Below are 12,458 nucleotides of genomic sequence, written 5' to 3'. Positions count from 1 at the left end.
TTTTCCATTGTCAGCTCACACAGTACTATCTAAACCATGTCTTTTGCCTAGCACCCACAATTCTTTCATCATTATGAGAGGGAAGGTACAAGCAGCCTTAAAAATCAAGTTTTAAAAATAAATAAAAATATCTGTCCCCTCAAAAGTGTTGAGTCATCCACCCAATACTCTCCCTTTCACCCCTCTCCCACTTCCAGAGCAAGCATTGAGACCCAGGACACAATTATTTAGTTAGCTTGGTTGCGGCCTGCCCAGGGTGACAAAGCTAATAAATCTAAGACTGGTTTTGAACTCAGTTCCTCAGGACTCCAGGGTCTAACCACTGTTCCCCTGTCCTGGACATATTTGTTACCAGAGTTACCAGGTCTCATTTTAAAAACTCATTAAAAGTCTTACCTAAAACTTCTAGTTTTAGCTTTTTTCAGATCCTGAATCTATAGAGCTAGTGCAGATTTACATGGCTGTTAATTTTAAGAATATTTTCACATGTATCATAACACAATGAATAATACCTTCCTCGTGGAATCTGGATTTTCTACTACACCTGTGACTTCATTGTTCGGACACCTTTTGGAATAGCTCTAATGATAGTTAGCCAATGGGGGACATAACAGAGACCAATGGAGACTGAAAGACAGGGTATGAAACAAATTGCTTCTCCATTTCTTTATGCAGGTCCCAATCTGGGCAATTAAAAAAAAAAAAAAAAAAAAAGAACTTCTCCCTATTTGCAATTCTGCTGAAGCTCCATCTTCGTTTTTACTGAAAGATAACCAGAGGCAGTTTCCCCACTGTACCAAAGCAATCTCAGGAGCATTCCTCCTTTTCTCTGTTCTACAGAAACTACTTCTACAGGTGACTCAGTGTCCTTGTACTAAGACTGATAAATCATACACAGAAATGTACAATACATCAGAACTAAGGTTCTATGGAACACAACCTATAAGATACATGCAGATTTATGAGAGTGCCACAACCCCTCTAACTTATGAAAAATTGAATGAGCAGAATCAGAACAATTTATACAGTAACAACAACTCCGGAAAAACAAACAACTTTGGAAAGCTGTAAAAACTATGATCAATTCAGTGACTACCCACAATTCTAAAAGAGTAATGAAAAACCATATATCCACCATCTGACAGAGAAGTAATAGATTTAGAATAGAGTCATACACAGATACACACATATACACACATACACACAAACACAAGTGTATACACACATATCTCTATATATGCATATATATAATATATATGACAACTATATGACATCTAACTACATATAACAATATATACTTGTTATAGATAACAAAAGATGCTTTTTATTACTAGTACTATTGTATAATCATTTTTCATTCATGGCTGATTCACTGTAACTCCTTTGGGGTTTTCTTAGCAAGTATATTGCAGTAGTTTTCCATTTCTCTCTCCAGCTCATTTTACAATTGAAGAAACTGAGGCAATGATTTGCCCAGGGTCATATAGCTAATAGTCTCTGAGACAGAATTTGAATTCAGGAAGATGAGTCTTCCTGATTATAGGTTCAGTGTTGTTTACACTGCACCACCTCGCCACTATATTGCTATATACCACATAAATTAAATATATGTTATAGACAACTACACATTTATTTTATACATACATATATTTATATAAAGTTAATGAAAGAATTTGTTTGGCTTAATTATTCATATTTGTAATAGGGAACTTGCTTTTTTAACCAAGAATTGAGAGAGGAAAAAACAGGAGGGAGAGAGAGAGGAAGGAGAAAAAGTTAGTTTATTTCTTTTCCTTCAGACCCAATTAAGCCTGTTTATACAGATCAAATTCTATTACTGAATCAAAAAATCATATTTCAAGGAAGCTTCAGAGGTCATTTAGTAGAAACCTTATCCAAATAAAACTCCTCAAACAACTCTGATTTTACAAAAGAAAAAAATAAAGTTTATTTTTTTAATTACAAAAACTATTTATGTCACACACCTGTTAGTTTATCTACCATTTTTCCCACCAGCAAAAACTATTACACAAATATTAAATTAAGCTCATAGACTCTTATAAACACATTAAACCCAAATTTTAAGCCCTCTCTTTGTATTCTCTTTCTTCTTTTCCACAGTGTCATATTTCTGGCCAGGGTTCATCCCCTGACCATCTTATACACTTTTCACTATTTCTTAATGTCTCAAAATATCAATTCCCCAAGATCCTATTTTTTCTGTTTTTTCCTTTCCCCCTTTCTTTTTACTAAAGCCTCCTAAATTCTTGGTGGTTAAAGTTAGTTCATTCTTTCTTGTTCATCATCATTCTCAATTTCTGCTAAAGTCTCCCTGTACACACAGACTACTCTTACTTTGATTACAGAAATCTTTGGCAATAGAAAAGGGGCAGACTTTTAATATTCTTACATAAGACAATAAAGTCTAACCCCATCACCCTTAATTTCCCATGCCTTCAGTTTCTCCTTTATTTAAACATTCTAAGTTTCTTTTTTAATGATTTTTTAAAATTCTTCTTACTTTACTCTGCCCATCCACCCCTGATTCTTCTAGCTATGTCAAAGAATTCTGGCAAGAAGAACTTGCTTAAAGCTCAGCAAACTGAGGAAAATGGCTTTAAAACCTCCACTTGGCTACTAATGATTTATTCATCACATAGTGTCCATATGTGTCTTAGGTACCCTGCTCCAAAACTCTATTAGTATATTCAAATCTTTCTTATAAAATATTACTCTCCTTCCTTAATCATTTGGTCGTGAATAATTTATATCCTTCAATTTATCTTTCTTCCCTCTTTTATTTATGCCCAGAATTGTTCTATTTAACTCTAGATAGTCTGGCAAATATCATGAGCTTAGCTAATACTGATTACAAGTTTTAGAACAACAATGGATAATTCTGTGGAATGGTGTTATCTGACTACTTGCTAGATTGCAAGTCAAACTCTATTTTTTAGTAAGACCAATAAGCTTCTAAATAACTTACTATTGCAAATATTCATCTTGTATCTTACTTTATCTTTCTGTAAAATGAGGAAAATATATGAGCCTTGCAAGTAGGAAGATGACATGATTTCAAGACTGTCAATCAGCCTCAACTCCCTTCCAAAATTCTTTCTTCCTAGCCTAATGAAATTCTACAAGTTACTATTTATTCCTAATGAATTTAAGTCTTTTTCATTTCCTTTCCTCCTTCCTTCTTTCCTTCCTTCCTTCCTTCCTTCTTTCTTTCTCTGTATTTCTCTTCCTTCTTTCTTTCTTTGTCTTTCTCTCCCTTCTTTCTTTCTCTCCATTTCTGTCTCTCTTCTTTCCTCTTTCTCTCTGTCTTTCTCTCTCTCTGTCTCCATCTCCAAATCTGTGTCTTCTTTCTTTCCCAGATTGTTAATGTGGAAGCTTTGATCTGGTCCATTTCCATCTTTAGTCAATTCATCCTTCTTTAGGCAGCCTGCTTGGTGCCCCCACCAAACCCACTCTAGGGCCTTACATATTAATTCCAGGCTCAATGAGGACACCTGATCAGCTTAACCCACTGCAGCTCAGAACTAGGTTCTAAGGGAATTTCTTATCAAAATACAAATGCCCCCTGGAAGAGATAAATACTTTAACCAAGTGGACCAACATCTCAGAAAAAGTGAGTTGACAGCTAACAAAAATATCTTAAAAGAATGGAATACAAAAGCTCTGGGCGGAGAAGAACAAAAACTTCTATAAATTAAAAAGAAGAATTCAGAAAGCAAAGGTAAGATCCAAATGTTATCTACTCCAAAATGCTGCCAAGGAGTAGGTCCCAAAAACAAGTCCTTTCACCTCCAAGTATCCAGAGTCATCACCACACTAGAATATGCCAATATGGTTCTTTGGAGGAAGTTCTAATTGGGGCTTTCTCACTCTCAGTTACTTGCATTTTGTGTTACTCATAGCAATTTCTGAGGCCTTTTTTCAGAGGTGCCATGAGACAAAGCAAAAATTCTTATTTCAGCAACATCCATCCCTGGGGATTATTATTTCCTGAATGATAACATTCCACTGAAAAGTTGTGTAGCAACAAGGATAGGATTGATGAGTCCATACCCTGTTCTTTTGGCTTAAGGGTTCCTATGTTACTGTTTTCTTACAAGTAAGATATAAAGGTATGGTCCCCTTTTAGTCATTAAAAGTTTTATCCATGACTTTTCTCCCACTGTCTGGGATATTAACCACAGTGCCTTGGCCATATTCCAGTCTGGATAATTACATTGGGTCTAGAAAACTTCACCCTCCAGCTTCAACTAAATAAAATATTTCAGTGGACTCACTGACATAACCTTTGTTATGCTGCTGAGGGCTATTAAATAGCTATTTTATACTTCAGATAGCTGTATTTGAGAGAGATCAATATCCTTCTATTGCTGTTTCTACAATGGCAAAAAGGAAGTATATTCTAAAATATTACTAGCTAGAGCTGCCATATTTTCCCCAAATTAACTGAAATTAAAAAAAAAGATACAATGAATTTTTTCTCTCCAATTGTCCTAATTATTAATATCTGTATTGTTTACACAGATAAGAAGTATCATAGTATTTTCTTGTTTTCCCTTTGGAAAACAATACACACACACACACACATAAGTACATATGTCTGTGTATTTGTATATATAAAATCCTATATAAATAACATGCCCACATTATATATTGTATATAAGTATAGTTGTATATGCAAAAATATCTGTGTGCACCTGTATATAGAGACTAAGACCATAAGGTCAGATGACAGAAAATTTAATCATAGAATAACTCAATTTTATCCCTTCTTTATACTTCCAGCGATGTCATTTCAACTAAATAGCACAATAAGCAGAGTCCCAGACCTTCTAGAAGTCAAAAAAACCAGAGTTCAAAACTTGCTTTAGACATTTAACAGCAGTGTAACTCTTGGCAAGTCTTTTAATTTTTGTCTGCTTCAGTTTCCTCATCTGTAAAGTGGGGATAATAATAGCATCTGCTTCTCAGGATTGTTTCAAGAATAAAATGAAATGATATTTGTAGGTAGTTTGTCAATCTTTAAAGCATGACCCAAGTGCTAGCTATTTAATTTTTTTATTGGTTCCTTATAACCAGTATCATTTTCTTATGTCTTACCAAGCAATACTACTTCAGTCTGTCCTTGAAATTAAGAGACAGCTCATATGCCTTAAATCTTATACATATGTGAGTGCAAAATTAAGAATAGCAGGAATTTGACTCTCTTGGGTTGCATGAAGGCTAAAAAATCTGATACTCCTGTTCTCTTTTCTTTTTTAAGCAACCAAAACTGTGGGGGTGAGGGTTTATAGGCCACAAAATCAGAAGCTGGCTTGGGGGATTTAAAACATAACTATATCATACTTTAGAAGTCACTAGGGCCTTTCTTTACTTTCTCTGAAAACGGTGGATTTTTCCTTTTGTGTGTGTAACAATTTTTTTTTCCCATTCTGTGATTTAATCAGAGGACAGAATGATGGATCTGTTGCTGCTCTGAGATTCGTAGTCTTGGAGCGCTGCTAGGGGCACAAACAGTTTAAGACACTTGACCAGTATCCCCTATATCAGAACTATCAGAAGTAGAATTTGAATCCTCATCTTCCTGAGGCAAGCTCATCTTCCTCCCTGATGAATTCTATACAGCTTTCTTAGATGCAAATGTAAATCCACTGATGTTTTATTTTCCAAGAGAAACAAACCATAAGAAAGTGAGTGATGTTAAAATATGTGGTTGTGTGTGTGTGTGTGTGTATGTGTGTAACAATTTTCATTCTGTGATTAATAGATCAGAGGACAAGAATGAGATCTGTTGCTGCCTAATTGATAACTGTGGAGCTGCTAGGAATGAAACAGTTTAAGACCTACCATATCCCCTATATCAAACATCAATAAATTGGTTGAATCTCTCAATCTTTCCTTGCAGACTCTCTTCTACCTAGAGTGAATTCATAGCAGGCTTTCTTAGAACTAGGTTAAATGTAAATCCACTGATGTTTTCATTTTCAAGAGAGCAAACCATGAAGTGAGTGATTGTAAAATGTGTGTGGTAAGTAATATGTGCATATACATTGTTTCTATCAATTACAATAATGATAAAAAAATTGTTGCAGATAAACTGAGTAGTCATTGAATGAAATGTTCCTCCAAAATCAATAATTAGTTTGAAATAATAAATTCACTGCAGATACTGGTTCTGATTAATTAAAGCTCTAAGAACAGTTAAACTATTTCAAGATAAATGTCACCTAAAGGAGTGGCAGAAATTCTGGATTTGAAGGTGGAAGACCTAGATTGTAGTCCTAGCTAGAGCTAGTTACTCCATTTATCTGGAGAGAGAGAGAGAGAGAGAGAGAGAGAGAGAGAGATGTGTAGTTAGAGTAGAGAGAATAAGATATGAAGAGAGACTGAGTGAGAAAGTAAGAGAGACCAAGTTAGAGAGACTATTCGAGAGAGAGAGAAGAGAGAGAGAGAGAGAGAGAGAGAGAGAGAGAGAGAGAGAGACAGAGAGAGAGAGAAGAAAGAGAGAGAGAGAGAGAGAGAGAGAGAGAGAGAGAGAGAGAGAGAGAGATTATATAATGCCTAACATCTCCTCCTGTCCTAAACCTGATGATCCACAAGTGGTGGATTATAAAATGCTGTAATATAAATGACATTTTAAGGTCTGTGTAGCCTTTTTCCATCTCTCTTATTTTTAAGCCTCACAGCCACCCAGTAAGATAAGTAGTAATGGGTATCATTGTCCCCAATTGATAAAGAAACAAAAGCTCTGAGAGGTTAGATCTCATGTCCAAAGATAAACTCTTTATCATTAAATTTTTGAGAAATCACATAAGGTATTAGCACTTCAAAGAGTGCTCATTTTCTTTTAGCATTACATAAGAAAAAAACCTTAGCAAAGAGAACAAACAAAATATAACAGACACCACATATTCACCTCTGAAGTTAAAATCACAGATCGACAACTGATAGAATCCTTCGAAGTTACCTAGCACAATCCCTTCATTTTATAAATAGGGAGATTAAGGCCTCACTGGTGTGTCCAAGGTCATACAAATAATGAATGACAAAGATGAGACTTGAACTCAGATCCTCTGATTTCAAATGCAATATGCTTCGTACCACGCCATGTGACTGTGGTGCTTTAATGGATAAAAATTCCAGCTAATCATATGAACACTATTTCTATTATATCTCCTAATAAGAAGACTTGAACAAGTGTGATGGAAGTTAATGTGCTTAAACTTCTTGCTCCTATTCATAGATGAAAAATACAATTCTCATCCTTATCGCAGCATCTACATCCAAAATGATAGGTGCTAAAGATTGTCAAAAGCTGTAAATATTTATAACCATGAAGAAAAAGTTTCCCAAACTACTGGATAAACAACATTTCAATGGAGTTTTTGTAAACTGGAAGCAAAATCACAGTGCATTTAATATTAAAATCCATCTCATTGCCAAAAACGGAGTTTCATTTCATAGATAAATGGATGAAGCACTTATTAAGTGCTTACTACACGTCGGATACAATGCTAAGCACTGGGGACAGAAATACAAGCAAGTAGGATGTAGTGTCTAATCTCAAGGAGTTTACATTCCTATGGAGGAAGATAACACAAGGTTCCTGCTGATAATCTAACTCTGATTGCCTTAACTTAAGGCAGGAGCTTAAGTAAATGAGACACAGAAACCTGATGGCCAAATACATATGTTTTTGTTTCTCTGTTTTTAACAAGAATTCAGCAAAACAAGAAAGTCTTTTTTTTTTTTTTAAGCGTACAACACATCCTATTCATAGTGACCACAAGAAAGCTAGGCAATCTCTCATCAAAATAGCAATATGAATCTCTGACAAATTAGTAAACCAGCATAAACCTCAGTTTCTACTTTTGTTAAATGAAAGGGAATCTATACCCAGAAAAAGAACTCTGGGAGATGACTAAAAACCATTACATTGAATTCCCAATCCCTATATTTATGCACACCTGCATTTTTGATTTCCTTCACAAGCTAATTGTACAATAATTCAGAGTCTGATTCTTTTTGTACAGCAAAATAATGTTTTGGTCATGTATACTTATTGTGTATCTAAGTTATATTTTAATATATTTAACATCTACTGGTCATCCTGCCATTTAGGGGTGGGGGGGGTAAGAGGTGAAAAATTGGAACAAGAGGTTTGGCAATTGTTAATGCTGTAAAGTTACCCATGTATATATCCTGTAAATAAAAGGCTATTAAATAAAAAAAAAATAATAATAAAATTAAAAAAAAATAAAATAAAATAAATGAAAGGGAATCATCTAAAGGTCCCTTCTAAATCTAACATTACTTATATCTAAGATTAATGAAGGATAAGTCAAATTTTCATAAAGATCTAAGAATACTTAACAAATAAAATCTATATTTACACCATATTAATATTACAAGTGATGGGAGATTAGGATTCTCATCAATATATCTTCTTATTTTGGGTTTGTAATGGGCCTATCATGCAAACAAGGGAAATAGAAAAGATACCATTCAGGAACATATAACAGTATTATTACAGTTAGAATTCTTTAAATTCTTCTTTTAGGAAGTGGAATACAGAACCCATTTGACTCTAGACAAATTACTTAGTAAATCCATCTCATTTGGAGGGTTTCAATACTTGAGCTACAGTATGACTATCATGATGTAGAAGCAGCCACCGTTTTGTTTTCTGTTCACAGTAGGTGGTTGCCTGGCAACAAAATACTATTGTCTGATTCTATGATCTATTGCCCACTTCCATTAGTGATAACGCTTTTTTACAATTTAACACAGGGCCACCTTTTGGACACTTAGAAATGAGAAGAAAAAAATTCTCCAGATGCCCATTACCAACGAGTGACTATCACCAAATATCGTGTGTGTGTATATACATGTATACATATACATTTATATACACACAAGGATGTGTATAAGGTGTATGTGTGTGAATTAACATACATATCCTTTTCAAACCTATCTAAAGTTCATGAGCTTTGAACAAGAATTTAAATTCCATGGAAAACTTAACATGAATATAAGTTCACTAGACATACAAAGGCGCACTACAGATTGTTTTCTCAATAACAGTGATCATTTCCAACTTGTCAAGCACATTCAGTCCTATTCCTTGGAAACAGTTCTGGAGTTAGAAAAGAAACAGAACTGTCTCCTTAAATAAAAATAATAAAAAATGGAAAAAGCTTCTATTATCTAGAGTCATCTAAGAAATTTAATGTTGTTTTATATATAACATTACATATGCTCCCGCTGTGAATACAGATTATGATTCAAATTGAAAAAAATTTTGTTACTCTTCATATACAAGAATCTTACAATTTATTCATTTTTAAAAAAATAATTGAATTGTTCTCCCTGGAATAGCCTCCTATGATCCTCACTTTGTTTTGATATAAGTCCCTGGGGAATAACAGTCATGGTATGTTACTCTTGCATATTTCACCAGCTTACAAATAGCACAGTGCACTCAATATAAAATTGTCAACATTAACTTGTATCACTTGCAGTTTGTTGTGCATTGACAAGGCATCTAAAGATTAGAATTACAATATTTTCAGATGCAAATACACAGCACAGAAGCTGATTGGGTTAGCATCAAAACCCCTTCAAAGAATTAAGTTTAATAGTTTTTATATCATCATGCCTGGAAATTATGAAACCAATATCATTCATATATATATATCTACATAGATATAGATATATATGTATATAATAATAATAAAAATGTTTGTGATTATCTATCTATCTAGATAGATAGACAATCACAAACATTTTTACCTTGATTTTTATAGTTTTTAATCAGTCTTTTTACAAATCTTTCTGGCATCTTGTATAAATTTCACTTGTTATTTTTATATTATTTCTGAATCACTGTAATTTTTATTATTATGAAGATCGTAAAAGGGACTTTTTGGATTCAGCTTCCTTAGTCTCACTTATTACTTTTTGTCACCATTTACAAATCTACACAGGGCATGAAATCACAATAAATAATTTCCAGAACATCAGAACTTTGCAATATGAGGATAGCTTCCCTTAGAAAGAAAGAAAGAAAGAAAGAAAGAAAGAAAGAAAGAAAGAAAGAAAGAAAGAAAGAAGGAAAGAAAGAGAGAGAAGAAAGAAAGAAAGAGAGAAAGAGAGAGAGAGAGAAAGAGAGAGAGAGAGAGAGAAAGAGAGAGAGAGAAAGAGAGAGAGAGAGAGAGAGAGAGAGAGAGAGAGAGAGAGAGAGAGAAAGAGAAAGGAAGGAAGGAAGGAAGGAAGGAAGGAAGGAAGGAAGGAAGGAAGGAAGGAAGGAAGGAAGGAAGACCATAAATAAGAGAAAACTGAACTAAATATTTCCCAAAGCCAATAAAATGCCTTTAATTCACTAAGGCATTGATGTTGTCTTCTACATCTATCATACTTTAGGAATGACCTCCCTAATTTTTTCCCCCTTACTCCAGCCAACAAGGTTGATCAGTCTGTCCCTTCTCTCTCTTGGCTTCCTAGTTTCCACAACACACTCTTGGAAGTGAGGAGAAACTCCAGGACACCAGGACATATAACTACATTTCCAATTCCTTTTTTTCCCCATTCTCTACGGAATCCTGGGACATTCCCTTTGTCATTCTCTTTTCAAAATTTATCAGACTAACCCTCCCAGGCTGCTATCATCCACCAGTGATCACCCCAGACTGATGCACAGTTCTCCCTACAACCACCCACTCACAGGTTGTCCTATCTTTGTTTCAAGAAACTGTCTCCTGTTGTAAAAATAATAACTAGGAGATTGCAACCCAACTGTTTACATATTTCACGGGTGGGGGGAGTGATAAGGGGGAATCTTCAGGGCGGAGGGAAAGAGACCTGGAGAAGCCCAAGCGTAAGGGGCGGGAATGGGATGGCACTGGGCCGGGGCAAGTTACCCACCCGCTGACCCCCACCCCCCTTCCCCCATGTGCGCTCCTGTCAAAGACAACCACAACACTCCCACCGCCACCCCCCCCACACACACTCTGGGAAGGGGAGGGTTTGAGCCAGGGGGGGGCCCCGGTTGGGGGGGGGGGGGGGGGGGGGGGGGGGGGGGGGCCGGAGGGTGGTCCGGGAGGGACCCGGACAGTGGGAGACGTGCACGTGTTGTCCTGAGAGGCGGCTGCTCAGGTGCCCGCCCTGCGCCCTGGGCGCGGCGCAGTCCCGAGCCAGCCGAAGCCTCCTCCGACCGCGGGCTGCGAAGGTGCAGAGCGCCCGTCGGAGGGGACTGAGCCGGACGGATCGGGGAGCACTGTCCGAGGGGCCTGGAGACCCCGGGCGGAAGTCCGGAGGGGGCACTGACGTCTAACAATACAAGCCCTCCTCCAGCCCATGCCCAGGAAACTTTCTCCGCCAGCCGCCCGCTGGCACTGCCGTCTCCGCGCCCGAAAGGAAACTGGCCAGGGGAGCGGGGGGAGCCCCCAGAGGGAGCCAGGGCGGGGGGCGGCGGGGCAGCAGCAGGGTCCCGAGCGCAGCGGGGGTAGCCAGCGAGGAGAGCCCGCCCCGGACGCAAAGACGCTCCCCCAGCCCTGAGCAGCTGTAGGAAAGGGCTGGCAAAAGTGAAAGGGGTGGGGGGGCTGGAGGAACCCAGAAACCCCCTCCTCTCTCTGCCCGCTGGTCCGACCGGCCTTACCCCAGCACCCCCTCCCGCCGGCTTCCGAATGCCTGCCCGGAGCCGGGGGCGGACCGGAGCCGGGGAGCCGGGGAGCCGGGGAGCCGGGGAGCCGGGGAGCCGGGGAGCCGGGGAGCCGGGGAGCCGGGGAGCCGGGGATCCTGGTTCGGAGATGCTGCGGACCTAGGAGCTGCCTACCTGCGGCCGCCGGGAGGGGGCACGGAGGCGGTCCTCCTGGTGCGGGGCGGCGCGGCGCCGCTACCCTGCTTCGCCTCCCCTCCGGGTCTGCTCCCCGCCTGTCCCGGGCAGAGAGACGCGATCCGAGCCCGAGGCTGCCTCGGCTGCCGCCGCCGCCGCCGCTGCTGCAGACGGAGGACGCCCCGTGGCGGCTGGAAGCTGGGCGAGTAGCAGCCGCGGCGGCCAGAGCGGGACCAGCTTAGGGGAGCTGGAGAAACAGCAGCCCCGGATCCCGAGCCTGTGCGTGCGGCTGGGTGAGTGTGTGAGTGTGTGTGTGTGTGAGAGTGTGTGTGTGTGAGAGAGAGAGAGAGAGAGACTGAGCGCGCGCGAGCTGGGGAGGGGGAGGGGGAGAGTCACCGAGAGGAGGGGGAGGTGGGAGAATGAAAGAGAGAGCGAGGAAGAGAGGGGAGAGAGAGAGAGAGAGAGAGAGAGAGAGAGAGAGAGATGCTCTCAGGGACCGAGGTAAAATTCTTCCCTCCAGGAAAGCCGTCAACCCGCGGAAGGCTGGGGGTGGGGGGCGGGGGAGGGAAGGAGGAGTGTCTCGCCTGGCGGAGCTGCTGGGAGGAGG

General features: G+C 39.2%; 1 protein-coding gene across 6 annotated transcripts in view; it reads right to left on the bottom strand.

Annotated features, from left to right (window-relative positions):
• ENOX1 (ecto-NOX disulfide-thiol exchanger 1) overlaps positions 1–12,177 on the bottom strand; it is a 663,627-nt gene extending 651,450 nt beyond the window's left edge. For all 6 annotated transcript variants that reach the window (XM_031958417.1, XM_031958412.1, XM_031958413.1 and 3 more), the window contains exon 1: positions 11,852–12,177. The gene's annotated coding sequence lies outside the window, so the exon portion shown is untranslated. The remainder of the gene's footprint in view (positions 1–11,851) is intronic.
• Between the last annotated feature and the right edge of the window lie 281 nt (positions 12,178–12,458).

The sequence above is a fragment of the Sarcophilus harrisii genome, chromosome 3 (assembly GCF_902635505.1).
Source record: "Sarcophilus harrisii chromosome 3, mSarHar1.11, whole genome shotgun sequence".
Taxonomy (NCBI): domain Eukaryota; kingdom Metazoa; phylum Chordata; class Mammalia; order Dasyuromorphia; family Dasyuridae; genus Sarcophilus; species Sarcophilus harrisii.
The sequence above is the reverse complement of the archived record's forward strand: the minus strand, read 5'-3'. Positions and strand labels throughout refer to the sequence as shown.